The sequence below is a fragment of the Physeter macrocephalus genome, chromosome 12, assembly GCF_002837175.3.
Source record: "Physeter macrocephalus isolate SW-GA chromosome 12, ASM283717v5, whole genome shotgun sequence".
NCBI classification, from domain to species: Eukaryota; Metazoa; Chordata; class Mammalia; order Artiodactyla; family Physeteridae; genus Physeter; species Physeter macrocephalus.
Genome location: NC_041225.1, coordinates 89470762 through 89488758, shown reverse-complemented (window position 1 = coordinate 89488758; position 17997 = coordinate 89470762). Strand labels below are relative to the sequence as shown.

Below are 17997 nucleotides of genomic sequence, written 5' to 3'. Positions count from 1 at the left end.
TCTCCATGTATTGCTCCAAGTTTGCTCTCCTCCATCTAATTTCCTACCTCTCTTTTCATATCCCAATATCTACAGTGTGCCTTCTGGAGCCCCAGTTTTGTACCAGAGAAATTCTCCTGCATCCTTAGCTGTTCCACAGAATGTATCCTTTACCTCTGGACCTTACCTGAACCCTGGCTCTCCTCTAGAGGCTTCTCTTCCTGAGGGTTGGCAGGTGAGATTGGAATTCCCAGTGCCAATGCTGGCTCTATTCTTGAGTAAAAGTCCCACTCCTTTAAGACTCATGGCCTCCAGCTGGGTCACCCCAGGTCTTTCCTCATTTTACTGACATCCTGCCCTCTTGGGCACCTGGATCATAGTCTTCCTGTCTTCTCCAAGTCCTGCAGAATCCTGAGAGATTTCAACAGCCCCAAGGACAACTACCAAGCACCCCAGCCTCATAGCTTCTGGACCTTTCCATATTCAGCGACCTCCACCCTCTTTGTATTCTGGTCATTCTCTCTGAGGCTACATCCTGAACCTTGTCACCACTCAGAATTGTTTCCCTTCTGCAGTCAAAGCTATGATGACCACTGTGGAAGTACGATGAAATGGCTCAGTAGGTTGAGTTGCACTGGATCTTAAGCAAACTTCCTCTTCCCAAGCTATGTTCTAGAGCAGAGGTTGTCAAATTTTAATGATTTTTTCTCATCACCTTGGGGTCTTGTTAAAAGGAAGACTCTGATTAAGCAGGTCTGGAGTGAGACCTGAGATTCTGCATTTCTAACAAGCTCCTAGGTAATAGCCATGTCTCTGGTCCATGGACCTTACTTTGAGTCACAAGGAGCTAAGTGTCCATGGAACCTGACTACCCTGTGCTTTCTATTCTTCCTATGAGAAGAGCTCACCACTGCCTCTTTGAGCTCTAATCAATCCCTGTATAACCTGCCCCTAAAATGGAGACCTGCCTCAAAGAGTCCAGTGAACTGTGAGTTCTGCCTGGAGTTTCACATTTTGACTTTTAATTTTTAAAAGAATCTCAGATGTAAATTGTTTACTATTCTTCAATGCATAGCACACTCTCATCAGCCCATGAAAGGTCCCACTACTTATAGTTTATTTCTTTTCATTTTCATTTTTTTAACTCTTCAACCCTGATAGCTGCACCTTTTTCCTCCCCAGCCCTTATCATAGGCCAGCTCTCTAGTATGTTTGCTATAGGTCATTAATGATGTGCAATTTACAAAGAAAAAAACATGAGACCTTCCTATGAGGTCTTGTTGTGGGCTTCTTCTGATGAGGTGGTTGAGATTCATGACCCCCTTATTTATATAGCAAGAGAATGTGCCACTTATTATTTGAACCAACCCGAGAGAGTCTCTATTTCTTGCAAGCAAAATAACTCAAGGAACACACTACATCATACGGTGGTTGTGAGCTCAACTGAGAGCAAGATGTGATGTCTAGACATCCCCGGCCCATTGCTCCTAAAGTGTCAGACCCTCTTTTGTTGTAGTTGGCAAAGGACTGGATGATGAGTGATTTAGGCCAGGATTAAGAATTCAGTCTCCATATGGCCCAGTTAGCTTTGCTAGATACCAACAGCACCCCTAACACTAACCTAAAATACTGTTGTAACACCTTTCACATAATGATAGAAGTTAAAGAGTTTAAATCATGATTAGACAGACCAGAGTCAGACCCAGAAACAGACCCAGAGACATATAGGGGTTTAGTATATGCTAAAAGTGGTTTTTCAAGTCGGTGAAGGAAAGATGGATTAACTAATAAATAGTGTTGGAGCATCAGGGTGATGATCGGTGAAGAAAAATTAATTTGGATTATTATCTTACTGCTTACAACAAAATAAATTCCAGATGAAACAAAGATTTATATGTTAAAAAATTAATTAGTAGGAAAAATTATGGGAAAATTTTTGCAGTAACCGCCAGTTAAAGCTTTTCTAAGCATCACACAAAAACCCAGATGCCTTAAAAGAAAGATGAATTTAGCTACATTAAAAAAAATTTAATTCCTCAAGACAAACCTACCATAAACAACCTTCCTTAAAATATAATCACTTACAAATCAATAAGAAAAAAACCATTATCCTATTTGAAAAAAATTGGCAAGAATATGAAGAGTTCATAGAAAAGAAAATATAAATGCTCTAAACATTTGAAAATATACTTGAGTTCACTTATAATAAGAAAAATGCAAATTAGAGTTACAATAATAATACATTTTTTCAGCTCACAGACTGACAACTTTGAAAGATTTTAGAAACTACACTGACAAAGATGTATGGGAATAGACACTCTTGTAAGTTACTCCAGACAGCAATTTGACAATATATCCAATTAAAAATAAACATACCTTTTGACTTCTAGGAATGTATTCACAGATACACTTGAATATGTGTGAAATTACACATCATTTTATTAATGCAAATTATAAATTTGCCTAAATAATGGAATACTATATGCAGCTATAAAAAGTTGTAAAGCTTTTGGATTATTGAAGCAGAACATGTTCAAAGGAAAGAGAAGGCTGAAGAACAATGTAAGAGTCGGGGGAGGGGAAGGAGAGTGAAAATATATGCATGTTTGTAAGTACATAGATCTCCAGAAGGTTATGCAAGAAAGTTACAGAGGGGAAGTGGGGGCAGTGGGGGCAGGGGAGAGAGACAGCACTTCGTGATTACCTTTTCATACCCGCTGAATTTTATAGCATGTGCATCATTATAAAATATAATGAAATTTTAAACAACAATTAATAAATATATCTAAGGCAGTTTTTTCCAGCAAAACTCTGGTGTCCATCAAGTTATGCTTCTAATTTCTATTGACTGTAGATACAAACAAACAAAAAAGGAAGTAGAAAGAGACTATAGAGAGGGTCTGTTTTTATTCTGGGGTTTGGTTTCCTCTAGGCGTTTACTGATGAAGTAATGCCTGCTTTTTTTTTTTTTTTTAAGCGGTATGTGGGCCTCTCACTGTTGTGGCCTCTCCCGTTGCAGAGCACAGGCTCCGGACGCGCAGGCTCAGCAGCCATGGCTCACGGGCCCAGCCGCTGCGCGGCATGTAGGATCTTCCCGGACGGGGGCACGAACCCGCGTCCACTGCATCGGCAGGCGGACCCTCAACCACTGCGCCACCAGGGAAGCCCATGCCTGCTTTCTTAAACCACAAGAGCATGAGGAACAGCTCTCCCCCCCTCATGAGAGACAACTACAGTGTAGCCTCAGAGAGTGGGTATCAGGTCGCAAAGCTGACCTACTGTTGGTGAGAGCGAGTGCTAGCTGTTGGGGGCCGGCAGGAGGTGGAGGCTCTCTAGCCAAGGCAGTCGGCAAGCCCAGAGGGAAGGACGCCAGCACCGTGTTGATTCAGCAGACACCCCCAAGGCAAGGGCCAGAATGCCGGAGACCCCTCTGCAATGCAGGGCCCAAAAAGAGAGGGCAGCCTTCTGGGCATGGAGAATGGAGCACCAAAAAGAGAAATAAGTAGCAGAGGCAGAACACAGCAGCTTAAAGGGGCAAAGAATATCAGGGTATGGAATGGGGGTGTAAGAGGAGGGAGAAAGGCAGAGGTTCAGCCTGGCTGAGGCAGAGAATACCTATCTCTCTTCATTTTGTGTCTGGTGAACATCTCAAGAGATAAGGCCTAGTACTGTGCAGGCTGAGTTCGCATTCAGGGTAATAATGGTGTGTTAATATTTATTCCCACTTAGAGAATGATCAGCACACAGTTCTAAGAGCTTTGACAGATGGGACTCTCAGAGAAGCACCCAGCATGTCATGCCCTCATGCTTCAAGTTCTCTTAGTATTGGTGCCATGCTGCTGCTTAATTCATCTTTACCCAGCCTGTAAGACCCTGTTCCCCTTGCCCTGTAGGCTTTCATTCATTCATCCATTCATTCAACAGGAATTTATTGAGTACCTGTTATACCAAGCACTGTATTAAACTCAGAGAGACAGTGGTTAACATAACAAATATGATTTTTACCTTCATGGAACTTACAGTGTTTTCAAGACAGTTAAAAAGTAAAAACCCAAATAAATATATAATACAAATAATGATACATGCTATGAGGGCAGAGTGTGGTGCTCTGAGAGTGAGAAGCCAGCAGCCCATTTTGAACTGTGTGATCAGAAAAGAGGGCTGCCTTGATACATAGCCTCAGTGGACACTGCATGATGTGCATGGTATCCCAGATGCCAGCCAGGCAGAGTGGGGCCAAAAAGCCTTCCAGGAGAGGGAACACTGTGCTCAAAGGCAACAGAATAGGAATCAGTTTGGCAAGGACAAGTCACTGTGGGAAGTACAGAGTAGGCACAGCATGAAGGAAGGAGTGTGAGATGAGGCTCAGATTCATGGAGAATCTAGAGGGCTATGAGAGGAACTTTATGTTCTAAAGGGTACTAAACAGGTGAGTGACATGATTCAATGTACAAATAGTTTAAAGCCACTCTGACTACTGTCTGGAGCATGGATTGGAAGAGAGTAGGTAACCAGTAAGAGGCCCTTGAGTCAGCCAACAAAAGATGAAGGATGCAGCAAAGGATGATGGCTGCAGAGAGGAAGAATTGTGCAGAGTCAAGACATGTTTGGAGATAGAACTGACAGCACTTGCTGGTAGATTGGATGGGAGAGGTGAAGAATGACTCCAGCTTTCTGGCTTAAGCAAATGGATAGTACCATTTTTTGAGGGGAATATGGGGAAGAATGGACTCAGCAGGTAGATCCAGGGTACCATCTTGGACATGCTAAGTTGAAATGCTTGTGTTAATCTAAGTGGAGATGACAAGTAGACAGCTGGTTCTATGACTTTTTTCACATCAGAGATCTGGCTGGAGATAAAACATGGGAGTTGTCCGCAGAAGACTGTATTTAAAGTCATGGGAAAGGATGAGATCCCCTAGTGATGGAGTGTGGACAAACGTGTTTGAAATTTTTGTCTCCCATTCATTATCAACCATACCACATAAACTTTTTCCGAAGCACTTAAGAGCAAGTCTCTACCTTTGTATTTAGCAGTATGGACAGGTGAAACGAATTTCTTTTCTTACCAGCAGATGTTTGACCAACTCAGTGTTTATGATGTCCTAGAGTCTCAACTTTCTCTCTCATGTGAGAATCCTTGATTTATTCTCTACTTCTTTACCTCTGATTCTGGTTCTATCCACACTTTGATTAAAAGGTCTTTTAATCAGTTAGGGCATAATAGTATTACTCTATAAGATTTCAAGGATGGGTTAGAAACAGAGGTGAGGATACAAGAGAATCAGTTTGTATGGGTTTCAATGGATCCAGAAGTTGGATGACCAGCAGGCCTCAAGGAGAACTCAAAACACTGCAGCTTTGCTTACCAGGGGTCTGCCAATGTCTCTCTGTGGATCTAACATTTATTTTTTTTAATCTATTTATTTTTTTGGATCTAACATTTATACTCCTCAATAGGGAGTATTTGGTTGGACTTGTTTGGCCCATTCAATATAGGTCCCTTACTGAGCTAAGTTTTTCTTCAAGCCACTTCACAATGGGTTGAGCTCCGTGATGTTCAGTCTATACCTAGTTGCCTTTGGTATGGATAACAACCACTGATTCATTCAGTCATTGTCCTGGAAACAAGGTTAGTTTCATTCAGTGTACAAGCCTGGGTCACTGAAACAGGTGCAGCTTCCACTTCAGCCCTCTAGCCTCACAAGAGGCTGAGGATACACCCTCCTTTAGAACACTGGCCTGAAGGAACTACAGTTCCTAGTCCCATCTTTAGGGCTGTTGCTATAACTCATCCTCATCTGAAGGTGCCAGAAGGTGAATCTCCATTCCAGTGAGATTATAAAGTAAGTAGACTGGTGGCATAGAAGGACTTCCCAGGTGTGGAAGCTTACTCTCTTCAACTACCTCATAAAATCTTTCACCAGGGTGTATTAATGCTCTATTTTACAACTCTTATCTGCAAAGCTCTATATGCATTTTATTTCTCTCAAACTTGAGAAAATTCTTTAGGAGAGTTTTTGAACATTCCTTATACACCTCTTAATTATAAGCTCAGGATTTGGGTCCAAATAAATAAAATTGATCAAGTTTTACAAAATTTCAAGCTAGAAAGGGACCTGAGAGATTTGAGGTAAAAAGAATCAAAGTGGCTTGAAGACCTGATCATTGAAGGATCATTAAACTGTGTATAGACAAGTGGAACTTCCCTTTAAAGGAGAACTTCAGATACATAGTGGTCAGATCTTTGAGACATTTTAAAGAATGCCAGTGTAATAGAAGGTTTGACCTTTTAGGTCAACTGGAAAATTCACCTGTGTATTATAGGTCCAATGGGAGAGATAGGAAATGAAGGAAATTAATCACCCCATTAGCTCATCATTATTAGAGCCTTGTCACATTAAGGGACAATTCTTCAGAGTTCTCTGGCATTTCTGCATATCTTGGGATCAGAGCTCTGCCTGCCTTTATTCCAGACTATGTTTTCAGGAATATCTATACAGCAAACCGCCTTGAAGACAGAGATGGTGTCTTTCTCCAGAGTATGAGACAAATTTGTTTACTATCCAGTATGATAAAGATAGTGTCTCCCTAAAGGGAACACTCATACACTATTGGTGGGAATGTAAATTGGTGCAGCCACTATGAAAAACAGTATGGAGGTTCCTTAAAAAAAACTAAAAATAGAGCTACCATTTGATCCAGCAATCCCACTACTGGGTGTACATCTGGAAAAAAAGGAAAACTCTAATTTGAAAAGATACGTGCACCCCAATGTTCATGGAAGCACTATTTACAATAGCCAAGACATGGAAACAGCCCAAGTGACCATCAACAGAAAATTGGCTTAAGATGTGGTATATATACATACACACATATATATATACATGTGTGTGTATATATATATATATATACACACATATATATACGTGTATATATATATACACAAATATATACATATATATATATATAAAATGGAATATTACCCAGTCTTATAAAAGAATGAAGTATTGCCATTTGCAGCAACATGGATGGACCTAGAGAAGTAAGTGAAGTACTTCACTTAGTGAAGTAAACCAGACAGAGAAAGACAAATGATATCACTTATATTTGGGATCTAAAACTATACAAATGAATCTATATACAAAACAGAAACAGTCTCACAGACACAGAAAACAACGTATGGTTACCAAAGGGGAGAGGGAGGGAGGGACAAATTAGGAATAAGGGATTAACAGATACAAACTACTATACATAAAATAGATAAGCAACAAGGATTTACTGTATAGCACAGGGATTATATTCAATATCTTGCAATAAGATATAATGGAATAATCTGAAAAAAATAACTGAATCACTTGGCTATGCACCTGAAACTAACACAACATTATAAATCAACTATAATTCTATAAAATTTTTTTTTAATTTTAAAAATAAAGATAGTGTCTCCCTTCAGGACAAAGTTCAGGTAGCCTTACTGTCCATTATAAAAGATCTGAGTTCCCTAAAATTGGGGTTCCTCTCTTAAAATGTAACCCACTACATGTGCAGGCATTACTTGGCTCTTTCATGTCACCCTGTAGAAATTGGGGTTTGATGAAACAATGCAAAAATGACGTTACTCTAGCTACTACTATTGCTGTGAGTAATAAGCTGTCCTTTGTCTCTGGCCCAGGAATCTTGTGTCTTCTGCCAGCATCCATGAGGCAGTCTTGTAGCTTTCAAGTCAGATGAAATCTCAAACCCTTCACAATTCTTGACTGTCTGGCACCTGTGAAGGTAATTTTAGCACAGGACTTAACAGCAGTGTTAACGATATCAAGAACCATGTTGGATCTTTCAAATAAAACTTCCATGACACCCAAATGGAGGAGTTCTTTTACTTCTTCAGACTGTCAGACCTCATGAACAAATACATAGTACTGCACTTTTCATGACACTCTAAATTAGAAAGCTTCTTTCAGAAGTTTTTCCAAAAAGTCCCAGCACTGAACGAAGTTTTGGGGACAAGAAATAATGATCACCTGTAACAGTGGCCACACAACTGGACCAGATGTTTTTAAGTTCTCCTCACTGATGGCAGCCAAGAACCTCACCCCTCCACCATACCAAGAGCTCTCCTTCCTCCCTCCTGACTAAAGCTGGACTCTTTGCTTCCTCACCACCCCGACTGCTTTTCCCTCTAAAATCCTTCAAATCCACCTGCTTCTTTCATCTCTGCTGTCTCCTCCAAAATCCAGACTCTCATCTCTTTCTAACCTTCCTCTTAGCTTTCACCCTCTCCCCTTCCAACCCAGATCCTACATGTCCATCAGCGTTTACAACTTCCTCAGATCCACATCACCTTCATCAGGGGCTTTCAAACCAGGAAAACCTCCTGATAGACAGCTGCTTGTATCTGTTTGATACATTGGACTTCTGTTAAGATTATTTTGAGGGAAAAAAAAAGAGTTCCACTGCTTTAAAACTCTTTGAAAAATGCTAGGCTGAAAGATAAACTCCATGCCTTTAGCTTATCATTCAAAGATCTTCATAATATTGCCATGTCTCCTAACCCTCCCTCCACCCTCAGAAGCCCTACACTTTAGTAATTGTGTCTACATCCATATCACCTAAAGTTGTTTGGGCTTTGGGGTTTTCTTTTTGTTGTTGTTTTTTTTTTTTACCACACTGCTGCTTTGATCAAGCCTCACTGCACACGGTGTCAAGTCCAAACTACTTAAGTTTGTAATCATCACTCTCTCTGTCCTACTCTCCTCCCTGGCACAAACTCTCCCCTCTGGCAAGCTTGGTCTCTTCTCAGTGGAAAATGGGCTCCTATGATCCTCCTTTGAACCTTTGTTTACATTATGGCTGCACCTTTCCTCTCTGCTGCCCTTCCCTTCCACCTAGGAGTGCCCCTCCTCCACCTCCCCAAATACAAGGTACGTATAACTACAGTGGCCAAAGCCACCTCTGATCACTCCAGTCCATGGAGAACCCGCAGTGGGGTGTGTGTGTGTGTGTGTGTGTGTGTGTGTGTCCCCAACCTATGCTTTAACTCCATGGAGGTAGAAACATCTCAACACACCCCACACTGCATCCTCTCTCTCCCAACCCTCATACACATACATGTATCTGGTAATAGCAGATTCCCAGTAAACAGATGTTGTTTCATGGAACTCAAGAATTTTTCCTTCTGCTTTCCCCACCTTTCCACTCGAGTAACACAAATTCCTGGTGCACCATATTATCTCTGATTCTTGACTCAAGCTATGTGCTCCCTTATCGCCCTACTTTCCAACTTGAAATGCCCTGTCCTCTTCTACCTTCATTACCTACCCAATCCCTACTTATTCTCCAAGATGCAGTTCAGTCACCACCTTTTTATCTAGCCCAAGTTCTGTGTCATCCTATATGACAACTTCAACTATGAGGTTGATTCATCCTATGTCTGGATTCAAAGTTTCTTGATCTTATCGTTGATTTAATAGATCCATATTAAATGTTATATCCTACTAACAGCTATTACCTCTAATACATTTTTCATCATAGCACTTATCACCTTGTATCACAAATGTCTGCTTCTGTGTCTGCCTCACGCTAAGAGATGATAAATTCCTTGGGAGGAAATGGACTGTGTCCTTTATCCATCTTTGTGTTTTCATCACACAGCATATTCTATGTGTTCAAAAAATATTTGTTAAATGAAAATGTGAGTTTTTGCAGCTACTTAGCTGTGATAGTTAGCTTTATGTGTCAACTTGATTAGGCTCTGGTGCTCTGATGTTTGGTCAAACTATCTTTTAAATGTAATTACATTTAAATCAGTAGACTTTGAGTAAAGCAGATTACTCTCCATAATCATCCAATTAACTGAAGTCTTTAAGAGAAAAATACTGACATACCCCAGAGGAAGAAGGAATTCTGCCTCTTTGGAGAACCCTAATATATCAATTGTGGCTATAGTAGTGAAGGTAGCAGTTAGCTAGGATGATCCAAAGTTGGCAATTGGCAGGGCAGTTGGAGCAAAAGGAAAAAGGTAAGGGAATTGAAAGTTTGGCATAATAGTGACTGAAATAATGGGTTGTGGAAGCTTAAGCTGGGTGGGAAGGACAAAGGAGTCAACCAGAAGAGGGTCAATGGATGGTGAGAAAATAGAAGGATGACAGGACCAGAGATCTCAATGAGACTGAAGAAAGAGGTGTGTAGACACAGGTCTAAGAGTCAGAGAAGAGTGCCATCTGAGGTGCTAAATGGGTATAAGATTTCTGAGATGGTGCTGGTTCTGATCATGACACCATCCAGATGTGGTCATAGAAATGGACAAGTGAAGAAAAGTGTAGAACCTTCTATTAGTAAGGGTTCTACAGAGAAACAGAACCTATAGGATGTGTGTGGATAAAGAGAGGAATTTAGTTTAAGGAATTGGCTTATGTGATTGGGGGGACTGGCAAATTTGAAATCTGCAGGACAGACCAGCAGGCTGGAGGCTCAGGGAAGAGTTTACGTTACATTCCATATACCTTATATTCCATAAACATCGTTTTAAAATTTTACTATTGTAAGAAGTATTGAAATAAACATTCTTGTATAAAATAGGGTCAATTTTTCTAAGTATTTCATGGATGTACAACTTTGTATCTTAAGAAAACACACTGTCTTTTTCCAAAACATATATTTCTGGACTGTGGATCAACCAAATGAGTGTTGAAATTGCAGAGCATGATGCCAGGTGGAGAGGAAGCATATGGGCCATGATCCTAAATCTATAAAGCTTTTTTTTCCTCCATGTTCTCTCTCTTGACTTGCCATGATGTTGGGTATTTTAAAAAATTTATTTATTTAATTTATTTATTTTTGGCTGCATTGGGTCTTCCTTGCTGTGCGTGGGCTTTCTCAGGTTGCGGTGAGAGGGGGTTACTCTTTGTTGTGGTTCGCGGTCTTCTCAATGCGGTGCCTTCTCTTGTTGTGGAGCACAGGCTCTAGGCGTCCGGGCTTCAGTAGTTGTGGCACACGGGCTTAGTTGCTCTACAGCACGTGGGATCTTCCCGGACCAGGGCTAGAACCCGTGTCCCCTGCATTGGCGGGTGGATTCTTAACCATTGTTCCACCAGGGAAACCCTGCCATGATGTTTTTCTTTTTCTTTTTTTAAATTATTATTTATTTTATTTATTTATTTATTTGTTTATTTATGGCTGCGTTGAGTCTTCATTGCTGTGTGCAGGCTTTCTCTGGTTGTGGCGAGCAGGGGCTACTCTTCCTTGCAGTGCACAGGTTTCTCATTTTGGTGGCTTCTCTTGTTGCGGAGCACAGGCTCTAGGCAAGTGGGCTTCAGTAGTTGTGGCACGTGGGCTCAGTAGTTGTGGCTCACGGGCTCTAGAGTGCAGGCTCAGTAGTTGTGGCGCATGGGCTTAGTTGCGCCACAGCATGTGGGATCTTCCTGGACCAGGGCTCAAACCCATGTCCCCTGCATTGACAGGCAGATTCTTAAACACTGCACCACCAGGGAAGTCCCCATGAAGTTTTTCATTTGCTATTTAATGTCGTTCTGAGTACAGAAAAAATTAAAAATTTAAATTATCAGTATGAAGTATACTGTTCATCTTTCTGTGGAATGCCAGTTTTATATGCAAATGCAAGAGCATTTAAATCATATAACTCATTTGCAGAATCACTAAAATCACAGAATCTGTATTTTTTAGTTGGTACATGCTACAAAATGAGTATTTCATTTTTATCAGAACAAAACTAACTCACCTGTTTTAACTTCACTTCTTAATGTATACAATTCTACTTACCTTAGGCTTACTGATGAGTAAGGAAGAACTGAAAGGAGAAGGAACTTTGCTTACTATGTCATCATTTTCAGAGTAAGTGGTTGGCTGATGCAGTAAGAAAGGATATGATAGTGTTCCTCAATTGTTTCTTAAAATGTCTTCTTTTCTGCATGTGAAACAAGTCCTAGTTGAAATGGAAAATGTGGCTTCTGGGGCTATAAAATAGAATTCTGTGCCCATCGGGCATCATGAATGCCATATGGATGGGCAGCAAGGACTAGCAGACACATGTTGTAAGTATCTCCTCTGTTCATGTTCATGCTCCATTGTCTCATTGGACTTCACTTACTAAACACAAGTTCAAAGATAAAATTATTAAGAATTTCGAGATGGCAACAGCCGATCATTAAGCCAAGTGTGGGGCCCTCTGAGCCTGGAGCCCTGATGTAGCTTCCCAGGTCACATGCCCATGAACCATCAATGTCAGTGATGGGACAAAGTGACATGGTTCTCAAAAGATTGGTTTCTGAAGAACAAAGGAGACAGCAGAGGAGTGATGTGTTAGGAAAGACTTTTGAGAGCAGGGATAACCTTTGCTTCCTGCTAAATATCCCAGGAATGCTGGAAACTACTATATATTCTCTGTTTATAGGATACAAAAATTTAATATACATCTATTAAATAAATCATGAGATCAGGAAATTTTGAATCCAGATATAGGTGGATTGACCTCAAGGTTAAAATTGCCCAAGATGTCACAAAACTTGAGCTGGGCAAAAACACAGTAATCTGGGACCCTAGAACCTCAAGGACTAGGAAGAAGATCCACAGAGCACACTGGTAAGACAGGAGGGTACTGTCCCAAAAGAGAAAGGGTTTTAGAGGAAGGTGAAGGAAAATGTTTCAGGAAGAGCAACAAAATGCTAGAAGAATTCTGACAACCTGCCCCACTCCCTACATGGTAGCTGGTGAATGAACAGCCCAGTGCTTCCCAGAGAGAACCAGATTTCCAAAAGGCAGGGGAAGGTTTTGTTGTTCGTTTTTGTTTATTTTAAAGAGATTCAGGCTACAAGGAGGTTTCTGGGGAGACCTTAAAGATGGCCAAGGAATAAGATGTGGAGATCACCTTCCTCCCGACAAATACATCAGAAATACATCTACATATGAAACAACTCCTACAGAACACCTACTTAATGTTGGCAGAAGACCGCAGACTTCCCGAAAGCCATGTGGCTGACAGGGTCTTGGTGCTCCGGCTGAGTGTCAGGCCTGTACCTCTGAGGTGGGGCACCCGAGTTCAGGACATTGGCCCACCAAAGAACTCCCAGCTCCACCTAATATCAAATAGTGAAAGCTTCCCCAGAGTTCTCCATCTCCCAGCGTTCTCCAACGCTAATACCTAGCTCAACTCAACTATCAGCAACTTACAGTGCTCGACACCCCATGCCAAACAACTAGCAAGAAAGGAACACAACCCCAACCATTAGAAGAGAGGCTGCCTAAAATCATAATAAGGCCACAGACACCCCAAAACACACTACCAGACACGGTTCTGCCCACCACAAAGACAAGATCCAGCCTCATCCACCAGAGCACAGGCACCAGTTACCTCCACCAGGAAGGCTACACAACCCACTGAACCAACCTTACCCACTGGGGGCAAACACCAAAAACAACGGGAACTACAAACCTGCATCCTGTGAAAAGGAGACACCAAACACAGTAAGTTAAGCAAAAGGAGAAGACAGAGAAACACATAGCAGATGAACGAGCAAGGTAAAAACCCACCAGACCAAAAAAATGAAGAGGCAATAGGCAGTCTACCTGAAAAAGAATTCAGAGTAATGATAGTAAAGATGATCCAAAATCTTAGAAATAGAATGGAGTAAATACAAGAAACGTTTAACAAGGAACTAGAAGAACTAAAGAGCAAACAAACAAAGATGAACAACACAATGAATGAAATTTAAAATTCTCTAGAAGGAATCAATAGCAGAATAACTGAGGCAGAAGAACAGATAAGTGACCTGGAAGGTAAAATAGTGGAAATAACTACTGCAGAGCAGAATAAAGAAAAAAGAATGAAAAGAATTGAGGACAGTCTCAGAGACCTCTTGGACAACATTAAATGAATCAACATTCAAATTATAGGGGTCCCAGAAGAAGAAGAGAAAAAGAAAGAGACTTAGAAAATATTTGAAGAGATTATAGTTGAACACTTCCCTAATATGGAAAAGGAAAGAGGCAATCAAGTCCAGGAAGCTCAGAGAGTCCCATACAGGATAAATCAAAGGAGAAACATGCAAAGACACATATTAATCAAACTACGAAAAAAGTAAATTCAAAGAAAAAATATTAAAAGCAGCAAGGGAAAAACAACAAGTAACATACAAGGGAATCCCCATAAGGTTAACAAGTGATTCTTAGCAGAAACTCTACAAGCCAGAAGGGAGTGGCACAATATATTTAAAGTGATGAAAGGGAAAAAGCTACAACCAAGATTACTCTACTGAGCAAGGATCTCATTCAGATTTGATGGAGAAATAAAAACTTTACAGACAAGCAAAAGCTAAGAGAATTCAGCACCACCAAACCAGCTCTACAACAAATGCTAAAGGAACTTCTCTAAGTGAGAAACACAAGAGAAGAAAAGGACCTACAAAAACAAACCCCAAACAATTAAGAAAATGGTAATAGGAACATACATACTGATAACTACCTTAAGTATAAATGGATTAAATGCTCCAATCAAAATACATAGACTGGATGAATGCATACAAAAACAAGACCCATATGTATGCTGTCTACAGGAAGCCCACTTCAGAACTAGGGACACATACAGACTGAAAGTGAGGGGATGGAAAAAGATATTCCATGCAAATGGAAATCAAAAGAAAGCTGGAGTAGCAATTCTCATATAAGACAAAATAGACTAAAATAAAGACTATCACAAGAGACAAAGAAGGACACTACATAATTATCAAGGGATCAACCAAAGAAGAAGATATAACAATTGTAAATATATATGCACCCAGCATAGGAGCACCTCAATACATAAGGCAAATGCTAACAAACATAAAAGGGAAAATCAACAGTAACACAATCATAGCAGGGGACATTTTAACATCTCATTTTCACCAGTGGACAGATCATCCAAAATAAAAATAAATAAGGAAACACAAGCTTTAAATGCTACATTAGACAAGATGGACTTAATTGATATTTATAGGACATTCCATCAAAAAACAAGAGAATATGCTTTCTTCTCAAGTGCTCATGGAACATTCTCCAGGATAGATCATATCTTGGGTCACAAATCAAGCCTTGGTAAATTTAAGAAAATTGAAATCGTATCAAGTATCTTTTCTGATCAAAATACAAACACATGGAGGCTAAACAATACACTACTAAATAACCAAGAGATCACTGAAGAAATCAAAAAGGAAATCAAAACACACTTAGAAACAAGTGACAATGAAAACACAATGACCCAAAATCTATGAGATGCAGCAAAAGAAGTTCTAAGAGGGAAGTTTATAGCAATACAATCCTACCTCAAGAAACAAGAAACATCTCAAATAAACAACCTAACCTTACAACTAAAGCAATTAGAGAAAGAACAAAAGAACCTCAAAGTTAGCAGAAGGAAAGAAATCATAAAGATCAGATCAGAAATAAATGAAAAAGAAATGAAGAAAACAATAGCAAAGATCAACACAAATGAAAGCTGGTTCCTTGAGAAGATAAACAAAATTGATAAACCATTAGCCAGACTCATCAAGAAAAAAAAGGAGAAGACTCAAATCAATAGAATTAGAAATGAAAAAGGAGAAGTATCAACTGACACTGCAGAAATACAAAGGATCATCAGAGATTACTACAAGCAACTATATGCCAATAAGATGGATAACCTGGAAGAAATGGGAAAATCCTTAGAAAACCACAACCTTCCGAGACTGAACCAGGAAGAAATAGAAAATATAAACAGACCAATCACAAGCACTGAAATTGAAACTGTGATTAAAAATCTTCCAAGAAACAAAAGTCCAGGACCAGATGGCTTCAAGGAGAATTCCATCAAATATTTAGAGAAGAGCTAACACCTATCCTTCTCAAACTCTTCCAAAATATAGCAGAGGAAGAATACTCCCAAACTCATTCTACGAGGCCACCATCACCCTGATACCAAAACTAGACAAAGATGTCACAAATAAAGAAAACTACAGGCCAATTTCACCGATGAACATAGATGCAAAAATCCTCAACAATATACTAGCAAACAGAATCCAACAGCACATTAAAAGGATCATACTCCTTGATCAAGTGGGGTTTATCCCAGGAATGCAAGGATTCTTCAATATACACAAATCTATCCATGGGATAAACATATTAACAAATTGAAGGAGAAAAACCATATTATCATCTCAATAGATTCAGAAAAAGCTTTTGAAAAATTCAACACCCATTTATAATAAAAATCCTCCAGGCTCTTTGTTTCCTGGTGTGCGAGGAGAGGGGATAAAGTGCACCGCTTAAAACAGCTTCAGAGACGGGCATGGAGCTGCCGAAGAGACAAGAGACTTTTTCTTGCCTCTTTGTTTCCTGGTGCGCGAGGACAGGGGATTAAGCGCACCACGTAAAGGAGCTCCAGAAACGGGTGCGAGCCGCGGCTATCAGCGCGGACACCAGAGACGGGCAGGAGATGCTAAGGCCGCTGCTGCAGCCACCAAGAAGCCTGTGTGCGAGCACAGGTCACTCTCCACACCTCCCCTCCTGGGAGCCTGTGCAGCCCGCCACTGCCAGGGTCCCGGGATCCAGGGACAACTTCCCCGGGAGAATGAGCAGAGCGCCTAAGCCTGGTGCAACGTCACGCCGGCCTCTGCCGCTGCAGGCTCGCCCCGCATTCGCACCCCTCCCTCACCCCGGCCTGAGTGAGCCAGAGACCCCGAGTCAGCTGCTCCTTTAACCCCGTCCCGTCTGAGTGAAGAGCAGACGCCCTCAGGCGAACTACATGCAGAGGCGGGGCCAAATCCAAAGCTGAACCCCTGGAGCTGTGCAAACAAAGAAGAGGAAGGGAAATCTCTCCCAGCAGCTTCAGAAGCAGCGGATTAAAGCAACACAATGAACTTGATGTACCCTGCATCAGTGGAATACCTGAATAGACAACGAATCATCCCAAATTGAGGAGGTGGACTTTGGGAGCAAGATATATTATTTTTTTCCCCTTTTTCACTTTTTGTGAGTGTGTACGTGTATGTTTCTGTGTGAGATTTTGTCTGTATAGCTTTGCTTTCACCATTTGTGCTAGGGTTCTGACCGTCCCGTTTTTTGTTTTCACTTTTTAAAATTTTTCTTCTTAATAATTATTTTTTCTTTTAATAACTTTATTTTATCCACTTTATTTTATCCTCTTTCTTCTTCCTTCCTTCCTTTTTTTCTTTCTTTCTTTCTTTCTTTCTTTTTCTCTCTTTCTTTCTATTTTTTCTCCCTTTTATTCTGAGCCATGTGGATTAAAGGCTCTTGGTGCTCCAGCAGGGGTCAGGGCTGTGTCTCTGAGGTGGGAGAACCAACTTCAGGACACTGGTCCACAAGAGACCTCCCAGCTCCACGTAATATCAAATGGCGAAAATCTCCCAGAGCTCTCCATCTCAACACCAAGACAGCTTCACTCAACGACCAGCAAGCTACATTGCTGGACACCCTATGGCAGACAAGTAGCAAGAGACCTCCCAGCACCACATAATATCAAAAAGCAAAAATCTCCCAGAGATCTCCATCTCAACACCAAGACCCAGCTTCACTCAACGACCAGCAAGCTACATTGCTGGACACCCTATGGCAGACAAGTAGCAAGACAGGAACACAGCCCTATCCATTAGCAGAGAGGCTGCATAAAATCATAATAAGGCTACAGACACCCTAAAACACACAACCAGACATGGACCTGCCCACCAGAAAGACAAGATCCAGCCTCATCCACCAGGGCACAGGCACTAGACCCCTACACCAGGAAACCTACTCAACCCACTGAACCAACCTTAGCCACTGGGGACAGACACCAAAAACAACGGGAACTACGAAACTGCAGCCTGCGAAAAAGAGACCCCAAACACAGTAAGATATGCAAAATGAAAAGACAGAAAAACACACAGCAGATGAAGGAGCAAGGTAAAAACCCACCAGACCTAACAAATGAAGAGGAAATAGGCAGTCTACCTGAAAAAGAATTCAGAATAATGATAGTAAAGATGATCCAAA

At 40.9% G+C, this 17997-nt stretch overlaps 1 long non-coding RNA gene across 1 annotated transcript in view; it reads left to right on the top strand.

Annotated features, from left to right (window-relative positions):
- The first annotated feature begins 40 nt into the window (after positions 1-40).
- LOC129392653 (uncharacterized) overlaps positions 41-17997 on the top strand; it is a 39204-nt gene continuing 21247 nt past the window's right edge. The window contains exons 1-2 of the long non-coding RNA XR_008618932.1: positions 41-214; positions 11766-11832. This is a non-coding gene — a long non-coding RNA (uncharacterized lncRNA). The remainder of the gene's footprint in view (positions 215-11765; positions 11833-17997) is intronic.